The following is a 6,000-nucleotide window of genomic DNA, read 5'->3' as shown; positions in this document are numbered from 1 at the left end:
ATGAATTATCCTTTCATGTCCCTCAGCGAGTTTTCCCAGGGATGAGACCTAGTGCAATCGAATTTTTATATCATAAAGCTACTATGTTCCAAATCTCGTGAAAATCGTTAGAGCCGTCCGTTCTCGAGATCCGTTAAACATAAATAACCAGCATAAAAATATATACAAATATTTATACAGAAATTGCTCGGATTCTTTATAGGCTATAATAGGATTCTTTAGAATATTGTAGTAGAGAGAGAGATTCACTTCGGACTATCAGCATTGGGGGGAATCGTTTATGCTATCTATAAAGAACTCTGACAACTGAAGTACCTACCTATCTCTCAATATAGTTACAATGTTTCCAAGGTGAACGAAAAAAATGCATACAACAAAGTTGGCAAAGTATTTTCGCCGAAGATGTAGTGGTGCTGATCTCTGAACTTTGCTTTGAGTGGCGCATGTAGTACACAATGTAGACACACTGCGAGTGCGAGACTATTGGAGCGCACACATGGTTTCTATCGACTGAAGATTTGTGGCCGTCTAGAGTCTGGAGGAAGGCGATCGCGGAGGCTGTGGAGAGTCCTCCGGCAGGGAGGGGCGAAAAATATTCTTGAAGAGACTACTGCCACCACATGTGCCGCTCTCTGTTGGCGTCTCCCCTGCCTAGCCGTCCGTCTTCTAAAAAGAGACCAACTCGCTCGCTCGCCGCTGCAAGACCCCTCTTCGCTCTCAGTTGTTCAGTTCAGTTGTTCAGTGCGCGTAGGTTCGTTGTGCTGGCACGTTAGTTGCTTAGTTATTCGGCCGGCAGCCGGTTAGTTAGTTTTACTCGCCGGGTTCATTTTGTGTGATCGGTTGCGTTCTCTCTTAGTTCAGGTCAGTAATTTATAATTTTTTGAAATTATTTTGTGTTTAAGTTGAAATTTGAGGACTGTTTTTGGTTGGTTCGTGATTTGAAATAGTTTTAAAGTACCTCTTCCAAATTATTCAAATTTCAAATAGATATGCTACACTTTCAAATATCTAGATTCTGAGTTTTCTTTTTTATTTGTAGGTTAACTAGAGTTTTATGCAGTTTTTAATAGTTTATGATTTCAAGAGTAGTTTGAACGTATTTTATTCAAATTATATAGTTCTCAAATAGCAATGTTGAACTCTATTATTTGCACTTCAAATATCAAATGGATAGTTCCACTTTCAAATAGTTCTTTTCTAGAGTTTTAGTTCTTATCCCTTTAAATAAACATTGTTTCCAACAATTCTCACCTAAAATTAACTAATCAGAATCAATTTTTGAGAAACATAATAATATAATATGTTCAGGTTACAGTGGTTCCCATTATAAAGACTGTTTTAAAAATTCCCAACCACAGAAGGACTATTTAAATTAGATCAATTGAACCAACCTTTATATAAGTGCACAACACATTTTTTCAATGTATTAAGAAGTTAACTTGATTGCAGTTTTTTTCCTCAAAGACTCAGTTCAATTCCAAAAAATTTGATTTTGTTTTTTATGTTCCTACATCAATTAGTTTGTGATATTTTGTAAGTGTATTTTTGTATTAAATAAATCCAAGCATATTTTATTTGATGGCTATTCAAAATTTGATGCATTTTAAAAATCGTTTGTGATTTGAGGAGTTTAAAGTACTTTTCACCATTTTTTTCAATCTCAAATAGAAATGTTTAGTTCTTATATAGCTATTTGAATTTCAATTTCTATTACAGTTGATTCCATTCAAATCTACTTTTCGAAATTGTAGTTTCTGATAGTTTTATTCATTGAAATTTTCCGCCTTTGATTTGAATCTTTTCTATTAATCACATTTTTGAAATAATCTGTTATTGAAAGTTCATTTCTTACCTTCTTTTCCATAGATTTCCATGTATTTATTCATTTATTTAGTAATGTACAATTATTACACTTATGTGAGAAGGCACAACAGGCTTATGCCCAAAACTGCCCCTTCTCAAATTTTCACTGTATTCAAAAATGATATATTTGATGGAATATTTTAATTTTGGTTATCGTTTCTGATCAGTTCAGTTGTTGACATTTTTTATCACTTCAGTTATTTAGTTGTTAGTCAGGTAATAATAATTTTCAATTTCTTCAGTTTATTTCAATTGAAATAGAAAATGTATAGGGGCCTACTTTGTCCTCGAACAGATATTTTTTTATACTTATCATTTACACAGAGGGAAAGAAATTTCCCAATGTTATTTATTTCTGAATGCGAATAATTAATACCGTACCATGTGAATAATACGGCATTGAAACAATAAGTTTGTCACTTATCAAAACTCTGAGGGGAGTGGCTGCAGTTCCAACTAAAGCTTGATTCCCTTATCAGTAAAATCAGTAGGTCTAATTATTGTAATATCGTTGAATCACTCATCGAAATGTGTCAGCGAACATTTCCTTTGACATTTACTCAGTTTTGTACATTTATCGATAATAATTAAATTCATACTGTAATAAAAATGAGTGTTTCCGGACTTTGAAGTATTATTTATTGGTCGTATTTAATTTGACTCGGTTTATTCCTTGAATATTCTAGTCATTGCTCACTTCCGTTGGTCACATCTCTTAATACAGTTTGCACTAAAAATGCATTTTTTGGACATCAACGAAGGAATAATCAAGATGGCAATGCAACATTATTGCAAGTTCAGGAATCTCAAACGAAATGAGATTAAAGTTGAAGTTTACTGCCACACAGATACTTATCATTTTCAGCTCTTTTCCGCTATACAGACATCATTTTCTTGATTCTCTAGCCTGAAATCATGGAAGCTGCATAATATATTGAACAGTGTACACTTGTATGATTGAAAACCACCTTTCCCTGTGAAAGGTCATGAGACTTGAGCTATAAACGTTTGGCATCTTAATATTATTCGTAACCGTTTCTTCGAATCCCAGTTCTATCTTTCAATTCTACTGGTGGAACTTGGTTTCAAGTCCCTATTTTAGTTTTATTACTGCACACTGTTATAAAGAAGCTTCAACTTCTAATAGACATTCAATAATTTCTGGTTTGCTGTTGCGATAAAGTTGCAAATCATTATTCAAATTATCGAATTCATCAGCGTTAGTGAAAACAACTTCAAAAACAAGATTTACTTTTTCAAATCAGAGTCTTTCAATAAAATCTTCGTCTACTGTCATGAAATTTCCAAAATACTAATGAGGAATCGTAAGTGAAATAATTAGGCCTTTATGATAAGCTTACTGAGTTTGATGAAGAATACATTTTGATGTGAATGACTGTATCATCTTGAGGCCTTTCCCTTTTCTATTACAATTCGACTACAGTTCATCCAAACCCAATCCCACGTTATAAGCAATGGGAAAATCTATTTCCTCAGAATTGAACAGTCTTACCAATCTTATTTAGCGCATTCTTCCCATTACTGGCGCTATGCACTGTAAATGCACTGTAAAATGTCAATGTCAGATTCTATTACTTCTGATCAGCAAAATAGGTAACTGGCTATTGTTGAACAAATTTCCATCATTTGTTTCTCCTGCTAGCTCTTGCAGAGTTTCGCAAATTCCTTGAACTTATTGAGATGGTCAGGCAATGACTTGTAGTAGTAGGTGTTTGCCATATCCCACATAATTCTCTATGAAAATACCAGGGATTATTTTTTTCATAATCTATTCAATTTCTTCACATTTTCGGCTATTAATAATTAAGCTGCTGTGTAGACCGGGTTCAAGATCACGTTATTGTTTCTTAGTAGGTTGTAATTGACCGAGCGAAGTGAGGTCTAATATTCAAGTCGACGGTTTGGCATTTCTCTTAATGTTTAAATGTTTATATGTTACGCATTTACGGCGAAACGCGGTAATGAATTTTCATGAAATTTGACAGGTATGTTTCTTTTTTAATTGCGCGTCGACGTATATACAAGGTTTTTGGAAATTTTGCATTTCAAGGATAATATAAAAGGAAAAAGGAGCCTCCTTCATACGCCAATATTAGAGTAAAAATCAGACTATAGAATTATTCATCATAAATCAGCTGACAAGTGATTACACAGATGTGTGGAGAAGCCAGTCTATTGCTGTATTTCCATAAGTTCAATCAGGGACTTGTGGATGAGAATACTGCGTGAGGTCTACTGTTCACAGAACTACTAGTTTAATGTCCACCCATGAAACATTTCAAAAACGCCTTCTCTGATTGGTTCTCGTGAAATTAATCACGGTTAAAATGGCTGTTATGCAACCTGGCCTATGATTTTGAATATTTTCAATTGTTTGCTGATAGTGTCTTCCATTAGGATTCGCAGTGAAATAATAACTATTGATAGTATAACATTATTATAGTTTCTAGACCATCAATTTAAAATTAATATCGTGAAATATAAATTTCTTATCTGTTCCGTACGATATTTAAAACAAAGGCACCTCCACAAAACCCAACTGTCTTATTCGGAAGCTCTGTGCAAATTTTTAGAGAACAATAATTGGAAGTTAGCTTATTGTGCACTTTTCAAACGAGTGTTGGTCGAACGAATCGAATGACGGAAGTGAATTTGATACATTATTCGTTTTCAACAGACACGAAAAGTAATTTTTGATATAATTTACTGTCTGAGTTTGAACCATGAGGTACGTTTCAAATATCGAAATTAGTTATTGTAATAATGGAAAGGGGATTAACAATAGGGATTGGTATATTCAATGCAATTTCTGCTACATCATAATGACAACTACGGAGTTAATTTTGGATTTGTTGGAGTAGTAAATTTATGGAGTATTTTCATTGCATATTTTCCAGCAAACTCTATGACTTGGTTTTAGTAAAGCATTTGAATTTAAGCATAGATCTTGAGAATGTCAAATAACACACGGTAATAAAATAAGACGAATATGATTCATTTCAAATTCTTTGAAGTATTTAAATTAAGAAGTTCTCAGAATATTTAAAATTACTCACAACAGTCATGCTATTTTATTACCGTGTGTTATTTAGAATTCTCAAGATCTTCGCTCAAATTCAAATGCTGCACTGGAACCAAGTGATAAAATATGCTGGGAATATTGTATGAAAATTCTACATAAATTTAAGCTTCAACAAATCCGAAATTAAATATTGATTATCAGCGAAGATGTCAAAGTAATTTCTCAATTGTGACTTAATTGCCAGTTGGAGACAGCGCTTCAAGTTACAGGCATACCAATTTATTCATGTAAAATACTGTAAATTGTAATGAATGCAAAGGTTGCAAATGATTAGAGTTATTTCATTTTTTTTGTCAATGCTGGTCTATATAGAAATACGAACAATATTATATGATCAATGTTTATCTGTAATCTCTGTAATTTGTGAAGAGCAATCCAATCAATTAAATTTGAACACGTTTGGCGGAAATGTCAAATTTTTGTGAAAATTCCGTTTAGATACTTGAAAGTATATTAATCGTGAATAAGACAAATGATATCAACCTTTTTCATCTCAACTACGATGATATAAACAATTAAGGATCTTCAGAATAGAGTCTATGAGTAACGTCTGCTGAAAAACTGAAGTGGGGAAATACTGAAAAATAATAATGTGAAATCTAATCTCTCCCCAACGCTTCATTTCAACCTACATTGTTAGGTACTTCGAATCATGCATTATCATTACCAATTAATGACTCACCTAGTATATACTTCATTACATTAATTAGAATTTCAATGAGCATCTTTTAGGCTACTCCTATTGGGAGGACCGCTTATTGACCAAGGTCTATAAAAACCTTCTAGACCTTGCTTATTGACCAAGATCCACGAGTACCTAAGAGTGTAAGACCTATTTACTTTCAAGATTTCATTTCTCTTGATAAATCAATCACTGTTCCCATACCACCCTATTTCAAGTTCAAGAAACTTATTAAATACATTTGCTGCAAGTGAAATCTATGTTCATTTCATAACTTTAGTTCCTTTTCTTGAAACGTTATTGGACTAACATGTTGTGATTCGATTTCCTGATTGGAAGTAAATAATTGCAG

The 6,000-nt window shown here is 33.1% G+C and overlaps 1 protein-coding gene across 1 annotated transcript in view; it reads left to right on the top strand.

Annotated features, from left to right (window-relative positions):
* The first annotated feature begins 622 nt into the window (after positions 1-622).
* LOC111056173 overlaps positions 623-6,000 on the top strand; it is a 102,177-nt gene continuing 96,799 nt past the window's right edge. The window contains exon 1 of the mRNA XM_039422954.1: positions 623-861. The gene's annotated coding sequence lies outside the window, so the exon portion shown is untranslated. The remainder of the gene's footprint in view (positions 862-6,000) is intronic.

Source organism: Nilaparvata lugens, chromosome 3, assembly GCF_014356525.2.
Source record: "Nilaparvata lugens isolate BPH chromosome 3, ASM1435652v1, whole genome shotgun sequence".
Lineage (NCBI taxonomy): Eukaryota > Metazoa > Arthropoda > Insecta > Hemiptera > Delphacidae > Nilaparvata > Nilaparvata lugens.
The sequence above is the reverse complement of the archived record's forward strand: the minus strand, read 5'-3'. Positions and strand labels throughout refer to the sequence as shown.